The sequence below is a fragment of the Mus pahari genome, chromosome 3, assembly GCF_900095145.1.
Source record: "Mus pahari chromosome 3, PAHARI_EIJ_v1.1, whole genome shotgun sequence".
NCBI lineage: Eukaryota > Metazoa > Chordata > Mammalia > Rodentia > Muridae > Mus > Mus pahari.
In genome coordinates this window covers 41,612,455-41,631,099 of record NC_034592.1, presented here as the reverse complement: position 1 = coordinate 41,631,099, position 18,645 = coordinate 41,612,455, and the positions used below count along the sequence as shown (strand labels likewise).

General features: G+C 36.7%; 1 pseudogene across 1 annotated transcript in view; it reads right to left on the bottom strand.

The window, feature by feature from the left end:
• Positions 1–18,645, bottom strand: part of LOC110317878 — a 110,777-nt pseudogene that overhangs the window by 58,869 nt on the left and 33,263 nt on the right. The window lies entirely within an intron of this gene.

Here is an 18,645-nt window from a genome sequence, read left to right as displayed (position 1 = left end):
TATCAGAGTAATTGTGGCTTCATAGAATGAATTGGGTAGAGTACCTTCTGTTTCTACTTTGTGGAATATTTTGAGAAGAACTGGAATTAGGTCTTCTTTGAAGGTCTGATAGAACTCTGCACTAAACCGATCTGGTCCTGGGCTTTTTTTGGTTGGGAGACTATTAATGACTGCTTCTATTTCCTTAGGGGAAATGGGACTGTTAAGATTGATAATCTGATTCTGACTTAACTTTGGTACCTTGTATCTGTCTAGGAAATTGTCCATTTTATCCAGGTTTTCCAGTTTTGTTAAGTATAGTAGTATCTGATGATGTTTTGGATTTCCTCAGGATCTGTTGTTATGTCTCCTTTTTCATTTTTGATTTTGTTAATTAGGATACTGTCCCAGTGCCCTCTAGTTAGTCCAGCTAAGGGGTTATCTATTTTGTTGATTTTATCAAAGAACCAGCTCCTGGTTTGGTTGATTCTTTGAATAGTTCTTTTTGTTTCCACTTGGTTGATTTAGCCCTAAGTTTGATTATTCCTTGCCTTCTACCCATCTGGGTGTATTTGCCTCCTTTCATTCAAGAGCTTCTTGGTGTCCTGTCAGACTGCTAGTGTATTCTCTTTCTAGTTTCTTTTTGGCAGCACTCAGAGCTATGAGTTTTCCTCTTAGGACTGCTTTCATTGTGTCCCATAAGTTTGGCTATGTTGTGGTTTCATTTTCATTAAACTCTAAAAAGTCTTTAATTTCTTTCTTTATTTCTTCCTTGACCAAGGTATTGTTGAGTAGAGTGTTGTTGAGTTTCCACATGAATGTTGGCTTTCTATTATTTATGCTGTTATTGAAGACCAGTCAGTCCATGGTGATCTGATAAGATGCATGGGATAATTTCAATATTTTTGAATCTGTTGAGGCCTGCTTTGTGACTGATTATATGTTCAGTTTTGAAGGAGGTTCCATGAGGTGCTGAGAAGGTATATCCTTTTGTTTTAGGATAAAACGTTCTGTAGATATGTGTTAAATCCATTTGCTTCATAACTTCTGTTAGTGTTCATGTGTCTCTGTTTAGTTTCTGTTGCCAGTTTTCTATTGAAAGTACTATTGGTAACTTCAGTGGGAGTGACTGGGGATCCCTGATACAAAATCCCTACTGGCATAACACATACAGGTTTGTTGTTAGTGGGCTTGTAGTTCATAGTAATTACTACAGATTTCTAGAGTCAGAAGGATTCTGTAGCTGTGGAAAGGTCAGCCTGATGGTAGAAGATGTTTGTTAGGGCATTGATCTCATGAATCCTGGAAAGTTGAACAGCAGCTAATGCAGTGAAAATAAGAGTATTGTTTATTCCCATTGTTTCCTTAACTACAAACATTTGTTCTTTCTTATGTGACTTTTGGATACTCATGCACCAAGAAATCCTTAAACTTCAATTTTGAGTGTGTGAAAATAATCTGTTAATGTTAATTACTATATAAACTAGAAGATAAATTAGTAGATATTGTTCAAATCATATATTCATAGATTTGCATCTATTTTTCTACCTGAGACTGTAGCAATTCTCTGAACTTAAGTGGATTTCTATATATTTCATTTCTGTTATAATAGATTTGCCTTCTTTATTTGGATAGCATTAATATTGGATTTTAAATGTGTATACTTTTTTATATTTTCTCAATTAGTTGGCTATATTAATAGAAAAAGTTGGCATTCTTCTTGCTAATAGGGTTTTAATACACTTTTCATTATTTTAACTTAACTGGTATCAGTATTAATTTTGTGTGTCAACTATATCTATCCAAAATATACATAGTAGTTTCTTGCTTCTAAATAATATCCAATATGAAAATTATTTTTTAAAATATCTGTCTACTTATGCTTGATGTAAATAATGAGTTTAGACAGAATCATAGCATATCATGATTAAATTTTTATCTGTCCTCATTGCTATATGTTCTCTAAACCTTATCCTTTGTATTTGTAGAGAAATAAATACTTGTTTGTTTCTTTCTTTGTTTGTTTGTTTTTCAAGACAGGGTTTCTCTGTATAGCTCTGGCTGTCCTGGAACTCACTTTGTAGACCAGGCTGGCCTCGAACTCAGAAATCCGCCTGCCTCTGCCTCCCGAGGGTTGGGATTAAAGGCGTGCACCACCATGCCCGGCTGAGAAATAAATACTTTTAATAATTATGTATTCAAAAACAACTCTATATAAACATTTTAAGAAAAGTATGAAATGCTGATATGTGGCCAACTTGCATTGTCTCACTTTTTTTTGTTTCATGTTTTATTTATACATCTGTTTTCACATATATAACCTATGCTGTTATTCCTTTAAACAAACAATATATTATCAGACTAATGTGGGTGTGTAAAATAAATTTAAAATTACTTTACTTATCATCATATTTGTACATTGTAGTGTTCTGTTCTTCAGCTTGTTTGCTGAGAATGTTTTATTTTGTCTTCCAAAGCATCTTTAAAGCTCCTTTTGGAGAAATTTATTTTTATGCTATTATTAAAGACAAATTTATCATTCATTTTAAGTAGTATTTGAATAAATGTAACATTTAAGCTGAGCATGTGTTTGTTCATTCTTTCATCTGTTTTTTTCCTTTCAGTTATAAAATGATGTCTTACATCAGCCTAGCAATTGTCAGGAGAACATCATTTTTAAGAATTCTATGTGCAAGATATTTTTGCCTCCATCTTTTTTTCAATCTTTGACACTTGTTTTCAATGTGAAAATTGTGATTTTCAAAAATATATATCATTGTATTTTATATATATTCACCCTCCATTACCTTCCCATATCTTTCACCATGCTTCTGTTTTCTTTCTTTCCTTCATATAGTGTCTAATTTCTTTCTCATGTATATACATAAAAATATGTGTGTACATAATATACCCATATATAAACAACACATATTTTTAGTGTTCTGGAGATGACATGTTGATTTTTATAGTGACTATACTAGCTTTGGCTCCAGCAGAGTATAAGGTCTCTACCCCATCTTCCCCTGCATGTGCTGGTGTTGATTTAAACACATACATGCAAACGCGCGTGCACAGACATAAATAGCTACTTTCTGTGTATGTCTTAGAACCTTTTCTAAGACAATTTTTTATTGAAATCAGAGCAACGAGTTGTGTTTTTCTAACATCTGCCATCACAGCCTTTTCAATTCGATATTTTACAACAAATGTTGAAATAGTCATAGGTTTGTTTTATTCAAATATCTTTCAATCTCTTCTTTCCCAAACAATAGTTAAAATTATATGTATGTTGAAATTTCTCCTTCCTTATCATTTAAACTGATTATCTGCCCCATCTGTCCAGCCTATCCTTCATATAGAATAAATTATAATATTTCTATACTTGCTTATCATTTTAGTCTGTTCACTTTAATGTTCAATCCTGTCAACATTCCATTTTAGTCAGAATCATTTCTGCTTAATATTTTCAGTTCCGTTCTTCTTTTCCTTTTTTCTTTCTTTTGTCTTTCTTTCTTCCTTTTTTCTTTTTGTCTAGGTTTCCATTTATTCACTTATTCATCTATTTGTTTTAAAAATAACAAGAAAATATATTGTAATGCAGTAGAACAAAAGTTATCACATCAAAGTCAGACAATCCAAAGGAACAGAAGGAAAAGAGCGCAAAAGAGAGTACAAGAATATGAAACCGACTAATTTGAATGCTTATTAATCCCATAAAATCATTAAAATACAAGCTTGAATATTAGCACCAAGGTCATGAGACAGATCCATGTAGGCCCTGCCCTGTCTGTGTTGGGATCCTGGCTTCATATTAGCCTTGTTCTCTGGTTTGCTCCATCTATGGGTCTACATTCAGCCCCCTCTGGTGCTGGGCATAGTTGCTGGGATGCTAAAACATGGGGAGTAGTTGACTGCATCTCCCTGTTGCTGGGCTTTAGGGAAGCACTGGGACACTTTTCAGGGTGTGGGAGTATGCATTCTAAGTAGGAGGAGGCTGAAGTTGAGGTTTTTTGACTCCTGAACATCTATTCCCTGAAGGAGTGCCAGACAGAGGAGTTGGGAAGGATGGATTAGGAGTCCAAAGGCCTGTAATAAGACTATAACATCTGGGGCTCACAATCTGAGGACAAGTACAATTCCGGGGAACACCAGGGAATTCAGGAGCTCCAGCTTAGTTCATTGGTGAATGTAGCAGAGGTTGTCTAGAAGTGCAGACATAGGAAACATAGGCTGTGGCTTTGTAGGCAAAGGCGTTCTCCTTGCTCCCCACGGCAGTTTCTGTGGAAGTGACAGTCCATGTTTATCCATGTTCATCTTGGAAAATGGACTGTTACCAACTCAAGGTGGTCCAGAGATGAAATTCCTTTTGCATGGAGGGATATCTGGGAATGAGAGCTTATTGGCTAAACCCACAGAGCCTCTAGGTACCCCATTAGAATGGAGAACTCTGTTCTGGACCACAGTGACTAACATGGGGAGTGTGGCACAGTTTCCAGGTCAGGAATCTGGCACCTACAATCTTAGGTGGATCCTGAGTGCCATTCCCAGATTTGTCTGATAATGTCCTTTGTCATGCAGAAGATTCTCATTTTCATGAGGACTCATTAATTGTTGATCTTAGTGCCTATGCTAATGATGTTCTGTTAAGAAAGCCTTCTTCTGTGCCAATAAATTAAAGGCTATTCTCCAATTACTCTCCTATCAAATTCAAGGTATCTCATTTTATGTTGAGGCTTGATCCATTTGGAGTTGAATTGTATGCAGCATGGTAAGTGGGAATCTATTGGATTCTTCTACATGGAATAATTCAGTTTGACCAGCATTATTTGTTGAAGATGCTGATTTTTTTTCCAGTTTCTGGCCTTTTTATCCAAAATCAGGTATCTATAGGTGTGGATTCATGTATAGGCCTTCAACTAGATTCCAATAATAGAAGTGTCTATTTTGTGCTAATATTCTGTTTTTATTAGTATAGCTCTGTAGTACAACATAAAATTGAGAATTGTGATACCTCTAGCAGTGCCATTAATATTAAGGATTATTGGGGAAAAGTTCAAAGACACTTGCAGGGTATTTGGTGTAATTCCAACATCTTTCTGGATGTTTTAACCTTGCATAGTGAGATTATGAATTTAAAAAATGCTGCTTTGTTGAGCTTTCATTCTGCATATATTGCTGATTAAATTATTCATGGCCTGCAGTCAGTATTTCCATCTTGGTCAAACTTTAAGAATGGCATATATGGCTTGATCATGTTAGCCCTTCTTGTCCTGGGAATATTTTCATTCCTGCTCATCATGTTAAAGCTTGCCTTTAACAATATCAACATGTTGGCAGCCAAAGTACATGGCTCAAAACTAAAAGTGAATCCCTAAACAGAGTTATTAATTTAAGAAGCTGGCAGCCAAGGACAGATAAGTTCTGTACAGAGCCTCACCAACCTAAGACAAAATGACATTGCTTTTGAAAATGCTAATTCTACAACAGATAAGGAAGGCATTCTTGTCAGAACACTTAAGACAGGTGCAGTATTGTTAATAAAATAAAAAGCGGGGAGATGTGGAGAGCGTCTTTGGGGTCCACTTGCAGGAATCTGGCATGGGCCAAGGACAATGAAATGGGCTTCAGACAGGAATCTGACATTGGCAATGGCAAAGAAGTAAGCTCACTCAGAAATCTGACATCAGAGCATAAGGAAGTAAGTTTAGGCAAGAATCTAATTTTAGGCTATAATAGGGAAGTAGGTTAAGGCAGGAATTTTAATCTTAGGGTAAAACAAAAGAAGTAGGCTTCAGGCAAGATTTTGGGCTTGGACAAGGAAGTGGGCTCAGGTATTTTGTTCATTCTGATAAGCCCTTGGAAACAACCGTTATGGAAGTAATCAAGGGACTTAATTGCCTTGATAGTTCCTTATTGTCCTGGTCACCCTTAATACTTGCATGGAATTAAAATGATAAAAAAGCAGATTAGAAAACAATTAAACCAGCCAGGCATGATGATACATGCCTTTAATCCCAGCACTTGGGAGGCAGAGGCAGGCAGATTTCTGAGTTTGAGTCTGAGACCAGCCTGGTCTACAAAGTGAGTTCCAAAATAGCCAGGGCTATACAGAGAAACCCTGTCTCTAAAAACAAAATAAAAAAACAAAACAAAAAAAGAAAGAAAGAAAGAAAGAAAGAAAGAAAGAAAGAAAGAAAGAAAGAAAGAAAGAAAGAAAGAAAACAATTCAGTCTCAGAATTGGCTGAGGTCATGCTAAAAAAATAAAAAATAAAACATAAAAGGATTATTCATACCTAACCAGTTTGTTGTTCTTATATTGATTTGCTGCTTTTGGGTGTTCATGTGTTCATATGATGCTGAAAAATTATTCTTTAAGATCTATGAAGAAGTTTGTTGGAATTTTGATGGGAATTTCATAGATTCTATATATTGCTTTTGGTAGGACAAACTTCTTCACTTTCCTCACTCTGTTAATCTTCCTGACACTTAAGCATGGGATATTGTTCCATCTTCTGATATGTTCTTCAGTTTCTTTCTTCACTTACTTGAAGTTTGGCTTGCTTGGTAAAAAAAAAAAAAAAAAAAAAAAAAAACAAAAAAAAAAAAAAAAAAAAAAAAAATCCCAAAATATTTTATACATTCTTTAATGTTATTGTTAAAGGTGTTATATTTCCTGATTTCTTTTTCAGACATTGTGTCACTTAAGATAGGAGGGCTACTGATTTCTATGAGTTTTGTATCCAGTTACTTTGCTGAATGTGTTTATAATCTGTAGGAGTTTCATGGTGAAATTTACTGCGTCACTTACATATACTATTATGTCATCTGTAAATGAATGTATTTTGACTTCTTTGTTTTCCAAATTAAATTCACCTGTTATTGTCTAATTGTCTCATTGCCTAGCTAAGACTTCAAATACTGTGAAGAACAGGTATGGACAACTTCTATTGTTCTTGATGCTATTGAATGTGCTTTGAGTTTCTGTCAATTTAACTTGATGTTGTCTGTGGGCTTGCTGTAAATTGCCTTTATTATTTTGTATTTCTAATCTTTCAAGGACTTTCATTATGAATAGGTATTAAATTTTGTCTATGGCATTTTTTTACATCTAATAGGATGATAGCATGGGTTTCTTTCTTTCAATATCTGCAGGTGGCTTACGATCTTCTGTGCCCTAATGTTTGAGTTTGAGTTGACTTGCCATGTTCTCTTGGTGGATTTTTTTTTTCTTTGATGAGCATTTGGTATGGTCTCCATCTCCTCAGATTACTGTTGGTTTGCAGTCTATTTTGCTAGATATTAAGTCAGTTATAAAAGCTTATTTTCAAAATTCATTTTCTTGGAATATCTTTTTCTATTCATTGACTCTGAGGTCTATCCTTGATATTGAATTTTATTTGTTGTATGTGGCAAAAGAATGCATACTGGGTTTGGATGCATTTTATTAGTCTGTATCTTTTGTAGTAGAGAATGGAGAACTTTGATGTAGAACTATATTAATGATTAATTTTTTGCTGTGTTGCTTCCTTTTGTGTTGTTGGTGGTGCTGGTAGTTTCAGTAGCTGCAGCAGTGGCAGTGGTGTGTGTGTGTGTGTGTGTGTGTGTGTGTGTGTGTGTGTGTGTGCATGAGTATATCCCCTTTAAATTTTCTGGTGTGAGATTATATATTCCTCATGCCCCCCCATTGGATATTTTATTTATTTACATTTCAAATGTTATTTCCCCCTTCATCAGATAAATGCAAATCAAAATGACCCTGAGATTCTACCTTACACCAATCAGAATGGCTAAGATAAAAATCTTGGGTGACAACACATATTAGTGAAGATGTGCAGAAAAAGTAACACTTCTCTATGGCTGGTGGGATTGCAAACTAGTACAATCACTCTGGGATTCTTCACATTTCTTAAAGTACAATTTTCATTTCTTTCCTATTTGATTATTATGGTCATGAGTTTCTCCCTTCTTACACTGCACATAAACATTAAGATGTATACTCATGTTTCATTGTATATTGCGGTTTCCTGTCTTTAGTATGATAACCAAACATCGATGTCTTTTGAAAATGCTTATCTTGGTCTTGCAATTATTATATGTTCCATACAGGGGAATGCCAGGGCCAAGAAGTGGGAGTGGGTGGGCAGGGGAGCGGGGGGGAGGGGTATAGGGCACATTAGAGATAGCATTTGAAATGTAAATGAAGAAAATATCTAATAAAATAAGTTTAAAAAAAAAGAAAAGAAAATGCTTATCATATCCCTATTAACAAAAGTCAGTAAATCGGCTGGGTACCTTGGAGAATTAAGGTTTTTTTTTAAATCTTTGATGAAAATCTATTAGTGTTTTACTTAGTCTATGCAAAATCTCTTAGTTGTGTTCCATGGATTTTCTACAATACTCATTTGAAATTTCCAATAAAATCACATAGTGGTTATGAATTTTTAACTTGCCTGAAAGGGTATCCAAAATCTCTGTGACTTCTATTGTTCAGAAAGTGGACCCAGGCCTAGCTGTTTCTTCCTACTCGGGTGCTACTCTCGTGTTGCCTATCTTTGTATTTAGGTTTGCAGCAAAGTTGATTTTTCTTAACTCCTATTTCTGAATTTCACCTCTTGGAAACGGGAAATAAAAAGAAAAAAAATATAGATCTCATAAAATATCTTATATGTTTCCAGGAATCAAAACACTCTCTTGTTCATGGAGGTTCACTGTTCAGTGTCTGTAAAATATTATATACTTTTGTACAATTTATATATCTTATTTTAGAAAGGGTAGCACAGTGCATTTAAATTCACTATTTGGGATAACATTTTTAGATTGTTTTAAAATATGAGATCAGTTTTGTCTTTATACGAAGCTTATATAATTCAACAGTTAATATCAGACAAGTACTTCTAGGTGTTTTAAACATTAGAAAAAAATTTGCTTACTTGATGAATTATGTCATAAAGAAACATCTACATACTGATGTTATTTAAACTATAAATAAAATAAGTATTCCCATTGAAAAATGTTTGTAAAATATAACAAAAAATATAAAAATGTAACTTATTTGAATAAAGAGTTAACTAACATCATGTAAATTTTATTTGTTCTTGTTATGCTTGTTACTTTTCATTATATATCTGCATAAAAGTGAACACTAATAACCACGGGACTGAGTTAATACTAGGCTGTTCTCTGCCAAAGCAATTAATTCAATAAGCCTCAAGTAGACTTCTAGACACCAATATATGGCAAGAAGAGTCTCATGGCCATCTAGAACATTCTTTTCCTCTGAATCCTCTTGAGCCAGAACCCCACAGTTCAAGTCATTCTCAGTATCATTGTCCTCCATGTTCCTACTAAAGTGGTCCATTAAGATTTACTGCTTGTATCCCACTAAAATCTGGGACTAGGCAAGGCTGCCCACTTTCTCCCTACCTATTCAATATAGTACTTGAAGTCCTAGCCAGAGCAACCTGACAACAAAAGGAGATCAAGGGGATACAAATTGGTAAGACAGAAGTCAAATTATCATTATTTGCAGATGATATGATAGTATACATAAGTGACCCTAAAAAGTCCACCAGAGAACTCCTAAACCTGACAAACAGCTTCAGTGCTGTAGCTGGATATAAAATTAACTCAAACAAATCAGTGGCCTTCCTCTACACTAAGGACAGATGGGACGAGAAAGAAATTAGGGAAACAACACCCTTAACAATAGTCACAAATAATATAAAATACCTAGGTGTGACTCTAACTAAGGAAGTGAAAGATCTGTATGACAAGAACTTCAAATCCCTAAAGAAAGAAATTGAAGAAGATCTCAGAAGATGGAAAGATCTCCCATGCTCATGGATTGGCAGGACTAACATAGTCAAAATGGCCATCCTGCCAAAAGCAATCTACAGATTCAATGCAATCCCCATCAAAATTCCAACCCAATTCTTCACAGAGTTAGAAAGGGCGATTGGCAAATTCATCTGGAATAATAAAAAACCTAGGATAGCAAAAACCATTCTCAACAATAAAAGAACCTCTGGTGGAATCACCATGCCTGACCTTAAGCTGTACTACAGAGCAATTGTGATAAAAACTGCATGGTATTGGTACAGTAACAGCTGCTTGTGGACGTTGTACATCGTGGTGCGCACTAGGCTCCGCACCACGATGTACAACGTCCACAAGCAGTACAACCACTCTGGAAATCAGTCTGGCAGTTCCTCAGAAAATTGGACATAGTACTACCGGAGGACCCAACAATACCTCTTCTGGGCATATACCCAGAAGATGTTTCAACTGGTAATAAGGACACATGCTCCACTATGTTTATAGCAGCCTTATTTATAATAGCCAGAAACGGGAAAGAACCCAGATGTCCCTCAATAGAGGAATGGATACAGAAACTGTGGTACATTTACACAATGGAGTACTACTCAGCTATTAAAAACAATGAATTTATGAAATTCTTGGGCAAATGGATGTATCTGGATGGCAGGATTGTGGTAGCATCCAGGCAGACATGATGCAGGCAGGTCTGAGAGTTCTACATTTTAAAAAAATTTTTGTTTATTTATTAATTTTTTAAAATTATTTTTTACCCTCCCTATTCCGTTCCCCATCCCCCCATCCACCTTCCAACTGTTCCATATTCCACAGCTCCTTCCCACCCCCCTGACTCTACTTGGATGTCCCCAACCCCCATCCCACCTGACCTCTAAACTCCCTGGGGCCTCCAGTCTCTCACTTTTTTAAAAAATAGATATTTTCTTCATTTACATTTCAAATGCTATCCCCTTTCCTAGTTTCCTCTTAGAAAATCCCCTTTACCCTCCCCACTATCCTGGCCCTGGAATTCCCCTGTACTGGGGCATACAATCTTCTCAGGACCAAGGGCCTCTCCTTCCATTGATAGCCAACTAGGCCATCCTCTGCTACATATGCAGCTAGAGTGAAGAACTCTGAGGGGGGGGGGAGGGGGTACTGGTTACTTCATATTGTTATTCTTCCTATAGGGTTGCAGACCCTTTCAGCTCCTTGAGTACTTTCTCTAGCTCCTTCATTGGGTACCCTGTGTTCCATCCAATAGATGACTGTGAGCATCCACTTCTGTATTTGCCAGGCACTGGCATAGCTCACAGGAGACAGCTATATCAGGGTCCTGTCAGCAAAATCTTGTTGGTATATGCAATAGTGTCTGGGTTTGGTAGTTGTTTATGGAATGGATCCCTGGGTGGGACAGTCTCTGAATGGGCCTTCCTTCAGTCTCAGCTCCAAACTTTGTCTCTGTAATTCCTTCCATTTGCAAACCCCTTGAAACTCAAAAAGAAGGATGAACAAAGTATGGATACTTCTTCCTTCTTAGAATGGGGAACAAAGTATCCTTGGAAGGAGTTACTGAGTTCTACATTTTCATATGAGGACTGCTAGCAGAATGCTGTCCCCCAGGCTGCTAGGACAAGGTTATTAAAGTCTACACCCACAAGGCCATGCCTACTCCAATAAGGCCACACCTTCCAACAGTGCCACTCCCTGGGCCAAGCATATACAAATCATCACATTGATAAAATATATGCATTTTAAAAGTTGGTGTGTGTGTGTGTGTGTGTGTGTGTGTGTGTGTGTAAACAATAATTAAATCAAATCACAATATTCTAATTGCATGAGTAGATTTACTAATGGGGCTACTGAAACTAAAATATAAAAGACAATAAAAGTATTTCAAAATAACAATATAAAAATGAGTGAAACAGGTGTAAGTAACTGGTGGATAGGATGTCATGCATGCGGGTATCCATGTTTGTCTCCAGCACCGAGAGCAAAGCTTGAATGAGCACTAGGAAGCACTTGTAAAGCACTTAGTCATTTACAAATCAAATGCTGTCTCTGAGAGGTAATGACACACACAACTGACCACATAGAATAAATTCATTATTTTAGTAACTGGGACATCCATTTGATGAATAATTATATAAATCAATTTAAATGTGTGATGCAGACTGAATTTATCAACATTAATTCAAAAAGACCGACAGCTTTAGGAATAAAAATCTGTCTTTTACTTGACACTAGATACTAAAAACTAGCAAGTTCACTTCAATAATCTACTGAAATGTGAAATCTAAGAACTTTATCTATTTCTATTAAGTCCTAAGCATTGTAAGACTCCCACACCCCTTCCTCTGTTGAAGATAGCTGGTTACTATAACAACCACCACTGCAGTGTTGCCAATACACACAAGGAAACAAAACCATAACCTCAAAGTCATTGATGTTCTTGCTCACAGAATAACGAGGTAATTTAGAAACTGTCAGAGATTTGGTAAGTAATGAAGAACATGAAACAACTTTAAAGTTATTATATCTAAAAAGCAAGTTAAAGCAAACCTTATAACAAGGAATAGAGATGGAGCAACTAAGGGAAATCCCTACCTATTCTTGCTACAATAGCAGGAAAATAATCCCCTATATGCTCAGAAATGCATCACTCTCAGATGACCTGAGGGCTCTGGGTGAAGAAAAGAGAGGAAGCTTCATGTTAGAAAAAAAAAAAATCAATACATTTTTCTCTCTTTCTGTACATAAATGCCCTCTCTCATATACATATATATGTGTATGCATATATTTGTGTGTTTGTGTGTTTGTATGTGTGTGTCCATGTCCAAAAATGTAGCACAGTAACCTAAGACTTCCGAGAAAAGAAAGGGCAACAGTATAAAAGGATGTTCACATTTTCAGTCTTTTACTAGTACTTCCCAGAAAATTAAGATAATATTTCTGTTTCCCTTACCACTGGGAAGGTAATATAAAATCTTAGCAAATGAATTAAGAGCTGTTAAGTTTTTATTAAAGTAAGTAATATTGATTATTTATAAATGGCCTAGATCTATAATATACTGGTAAGCCATTCTTGTCATATTTTTATTTAAAACTTTTTTCATTGCATATAAAATATTAAAATTATACATAATAGTGGGGTGCACCACGATGTCTGCATGTATTTATAATGTTTAAATAAGATTAAATATATCTCCTTAAACATCATTTTTATAGTTAAAACTTTTAATATAATTTCTGTTAAAGTGTAGAAAAGGTATTAAGACCTAGATGAAATGGTCAGGCCTAGGTAAAATGTTAAGGCCATAACATTTATTTGACTAAACTGACATAAGAAATAAATTTTCTCATTTGTTTCAGCTGCTATTAGGAAACTTTCTAATGTTAAGATTGATTATATGTTGTTATGTTTCACCCCTTTAAAACTAATCATGTTAAGTCAATGGAACTGTTGTTTATAGTTACAATAAACATCGACCCAAACCATCTACCCAACATCTCTTTCTGCACCCACCTACTAGCTTTTAAGGTATAATTTGCCCCCTAGGATAGACCTCAATATACAAGAGAGTGACATCTGCACCAATATAAGAAACAATTTGGAATAAGACTTCCATTTTTTGTAGTATCTAGTAAAGTTTAAGTTCCCAAGACCTTCCTGGAAACTGACATCCTGGTCTGCAACTTAAGACATGATTGTTAGACAAGTCCCATCCTGGTAGACAAATTAAGATATTAGACTAGTCAAGTCTCCTGCCACAGTTGAAGACCCCAATCAATGGGAGCAGGATAATTGTACAACAAAGATAAGTTCCTAAGAAAATTTCCTATCCCTAAATATTGATTGGTGAAATAACTTGACACACATATTTGTATATTTTGGACTTAAAAAGTCTGTAGGATCTTAACTTGGGGTCTTGGTTCTGTAGAGAAATGAAATTTAAGGCCTGGGATTCAAGCAACTTATGTCCAGAGAAATAGTTGTTTGTAAGCTTGGAAGCCTGAGGCGGAGAGCACAGTGAGACAAGCCTAGGCACGCCCAGGAAGGCCATTGTTGGAACATTCCTGGGACTGAACCAAATGTTCCGCTGACCCGCCCCTCAGGTCTCCTAGCATTCCTGCCTTTGCACGTACAGTCCTGCAAATGTGTACGTTTAAATGAGCCAATCACGGGTAACCACACCAATTCTTGCTAGCCCCTCCCCCCTACAAAAACCCCTAGCTTTCAGGCCACGAGGTCGGCACCTCTGCCTCCTGTGTGAGGTACATGCTGGCCCAGAGCTCCGCCATTAAACTACTTCATGCTTTTACAACAAGAAGGCCTCTCGTGTTTCCTGGGAAATCCTGACTCCTGTGATTTCGGGGGAATCCCCGGAAATGGGGGTCCTACAGTTCAGTTCCTGAATCTAAAACCATGGCCCTGGTTGATTAGTCCTATGGCATATGCTCAATAAACTATTCTGGTCTAAGTGAGATCAGTGCTTGTGTGGTTTGTGAGGCAACTCCTTGGATGCATTTCCACATATGCCTTGCTCTACAGTAGTACATGGCTGCTCTGGCCAGGGATTATATCCTAAGATAAATCCAACTGCAATTCAGACACACCCTGCATTACAGTATGATCTGGCTAGACTATAGACACGCCATTACTACACACCTTTAATCCATAACAATGAAAGTATGGTTTGTTGAAGCAAGCAGCCATGTTTGAAAGTAAAGTCTAATTGAGGGGCAGACAAGGTGTCAAATCAGAGAAATATTTGACAGAATGAGTCAGAGATAGGATATACCCAACTCTCATGAGAACAGCATATTAATGAGATGTTACTTATGTGCAGAGAGAGAGAGAAGTGGGTGTATGGTATGTGGGGTGTGTGTGTGTGTGTGTGTGTGTGTGTGTGTGTGTGTGGTGTATGACTGTTTTACTGGGACAGTTTTAGAGACAGGCTATAGAGAGAACAAGCTAGATATAGGTGAAGGTGGAATGAGCCAGAGAATGAGGAAGCAGATTAGAGCATATTGCCAAAGTTAGTATGAGGCCAAGCAGAACACTTCATTCAGATGTCAAGAGAAGCAGAATTGACTTAGTAAGCTTGGAAAACTGGATTATATAAAGGCTAGAAACCTTCAGGCCTAGGACTAGTAATAATTAGAATAGAGAAGGAAACACTCAGTGCTCAACTGAGGCCTTGTATTTGCACAGCTTGAATATGGCTCTCATCTCATCCCTTCATGAGAGGAAATAAAAGTAACATTTACATTAACATACATTGAACTTCTTTCCTATCTCAGTAAATTTAGCAACCATTGATCTTTTTCTTTCCTCCATTTCCCCTGGATTCAGGTACTCACAATTTCTAGTGAAACAATAATTTTATATGGCATACATAAATAAGGTGATGTGTACCGCTCTTCTTTTTCGTGACTCCTTTTACTTAATGTATAGATCTCCAGTTCCTTCCATGTTGTTGTAAATGGTAGAATTACATGGTTACTAGGACTACACACTAATGATTTAATACCACTGTTTCATTGTTGAGTAACAATGTGTGTCTGAGAACTCCATATCTTTTCCTTCTATTCACTAAATGTAAATGCCTAAGAATTAAAAATGAAAACAAATTAAAACATGTATCATACGTGTGAATTTTGAAAGGAGTCATTAAACTCCAAGATGACCTAATATACCAATTCCCAATAATAAATTGATGATATATACCCTTATTCCTAGCATCTGTGTGGATGAAACAGGAAGATCATGAGGTTTGTTTGTTTTGTTTTTTGTTTTTGTTTGTTTGGTTTTGGTTTTTTGAGACAGGGTTTATCTGTATAGCCCTGGCTTGTCCTGGAACTCACTTTGTAGACCGGGCTGGCCTCGAAAGCAGAAATCTGCCGAACTCTGCATCCTGAGTGCTGTGATTCAAGGCATGCACCACCACTCCCAGCTCAAGATCATGAGTTTTAATTCAGCTCAGGACAAACAGTGGTTTTGAGGTCAGCCTAAGCTACATAATGTGACCCTTTCTTAATCAAATACAGAAAAACCAACTAGAATAAAAAAAAATTGGCAGTATCCCCAGAATTTGTGTACTTTTACTTAGTTGGCCAACTATTATTTTTGTTAAACACCTAATGTCATATTTCTGTGTGTTACTAAATAAGTGTATTTCCTTGTACATGATAATATAGTGACCTAAAACAGTTTTCCTCAATTAACTGGAGCTGTTTTTATAGCTGTAAGAGTAAGTATAAAAATGACAACCTCTTATTTTAGCTCAGCTTTTTTGAAAGCATGTAGTCCAAATAGCTCATTTTTGAAAGCAGCCAAAAGCGTCTGTGACCATCTTGTCTCTAGAGAGTTCATGTACAACAAGTTCTAAACCAGAACAGCATTTTCGTAGCTAAGTGACAAGCCTCTGAAAATAAAGGAAAAATACTGGTTAGCTTTAGCTACACCACTGATCCTCTCATCCACATTCACTAGGCTTCGAAAACATCTGATGATTATGTGATTTGTTAAATAGAGAACTGTAGAAAGGTGGCAGCGAACAATAGAAAGCAAGGGAGGACACAGGTTTAGAGGGGGGTTGGTTTTATATAATCAAGCAGTATCTGTGATTCATTTTATTGATTGCCTACTGTGTTAACAAAGGTTAGCAGAGATTACACAGCCCACAGATTTGCTCCACCACCTCTCTTTCAATAAAACAGGTTTGTACATGCAATGAAAACAGTATGCTATGTGCTGAGCAGAAAGAATATAGTTTCTACTTAACAATATGAAACATTGCATATATATAATTTTCTAATTGTTACACAAATATTTGGTTTGATTTACAGAATATTTTTTGCTATAAGAGGAATTCACTCACCTACAAGGTTATAATTGTTAATTCTCCCATTTTCTAAGGGAGCTCAAAGCCTGAATTTACATTTCTGGTTTGATTATAGAAAAGATGGAGAGACATAAAAGAATGGAAGAATAATAAATATTGGACCAAAGAGCAATTTTTCAGCAATCTGAAGAAAAATTTTGATATTGGTACTTGGACCCTGAGCTCCTCATTAGTTTGATGTTGTTCCTGCAAAAGTCCCATATCCAGCTTTGCTGGCCCTGGCAGCATTTGGCAGGATCTGGGCCACTCTAAATCCACATACTCTGCTGTCTGTGTCAGTCTAACAGCATATCATTTCTTTAGCCCTCATCATCTCTAGAAGCATTTGTGTTTGCTCAAGCACTGCTTAGAATAAGCCCTTTTATTTTCCATCCTTCATATCCACATCTGAGTAATCATTCCAAGCCTGATTCAAATCTCTTCTTAGGGAAGTTAGTCTGTTAGTTCCACAGCAGACTCATGGAACCTCTTCCTCAATCTAAATCTTAACCAAGCTATTTACTACTCCTTTAGCCCACATCTAGGTTCCTGAATGATATTTACCCTTCAAATGAGCATGATCTCTCTTTATATTGACAGCAGTATTACAGGAAAAATAGCTTAATTAACAACAAATTCCACAGGAACTAATGCTTTTCTTCTTCTTTGCTTATTTATTTATTTATTTATTTACAGTGAACACAATAGTAGTTGTAATGAAAACCAGCTATACTTATGGACTGAAGGGAAGCGAAATATATGATGAAATTTAAGATCTGTGATTCATATCACTTATGTCAAATAGTCCAAAGAGTTGTTTGTAAGCTCAGGAGCCTGAGGCTGAGAACTTAGCAGAACAGGCCCGGGCATGTCCCGGCAGGCCTATCGTTAAAACATTCCTGGGGCTGCCTGGCCATAAAGATAGAGGAAGAATGCAAGGACATGTCCGGGCTATCTTGGCTGAGTCATCAGCCATCTGGCCCAGCACCTCCTTCTGCCCTTTGCCTTCCTGAAATAGTTTGAAGTTATATGTTAACCAGATGTTCCACTGACCTAGGTAAGCATCCGCCCCTTGGGACTCCTGCCATCCTGATTTGCATGTACTATTCTGCTAATGTGTAATCATTTTTGCTGATGTTCAAATGAACCAATCGTGTGAAACCACGCCAATTCTCCCTAGTCCCCGACCCTCTCCCTATAAACACTCCTTGCTTTCGAGCCTCATGGTCATTTCCTCTGTCTTCTCCAGGAGATATGTATCGTCCTGGAACTCCGCTGTTAAACCACCTCGTGTGTTTGCATCAAGACGGTTTCTCGTGTTTCCTTGGGTGTGATCTTTCCTGAGACTTGAGTGGGGGTCCCCAAAAGGGGGTCCTATAGGACCAGTTATGGTTAACAGGGAAGCAATATGTTTAAGTGAGTTTAAATCTAAATCCCATTTTGTATTTCATCTAAAGCTTTGATCAAGACAATTTGTTGTTGTTTTGCTTTGTTATGCCTTGCTTTTTTTCAAGATAGGGTTTCTCTGTGTAGCCCAGGCCATCCTAGAACTCACTCTGTAGACCAGCTTGGCCCCCAACTAAAATTCCAGAGATCCTCCTGTGCCTGCTTCTGAAGTGCTGGGATGGAAGGCATAGACAAACATGCCCAATGGTACTTAATACTTTTAAGATAGCACATTAAAGAATTTAGAATGCCATATTCTTTTAGCCTACAGCAAAAGTTCCATTAATTAGCTCAACTCTAGAGTTAAAATAAAGCCTAGTAAATTTCCCAAATATCCAGATACAAAATGGCAGACCCAAACACAGCAAACATGGCTTTGGTTTGGCCTGCTCCTCCTCCTTGATGTTTTGCTAAACCACTAAACTTCTTATTTGGTCACTTCCTCATGCCTGACAGATTCCTAAGTCTGCCCACCAAGATGTATCCATCCAAATTCCTTATTTGGCCACACGATCTCCCTCT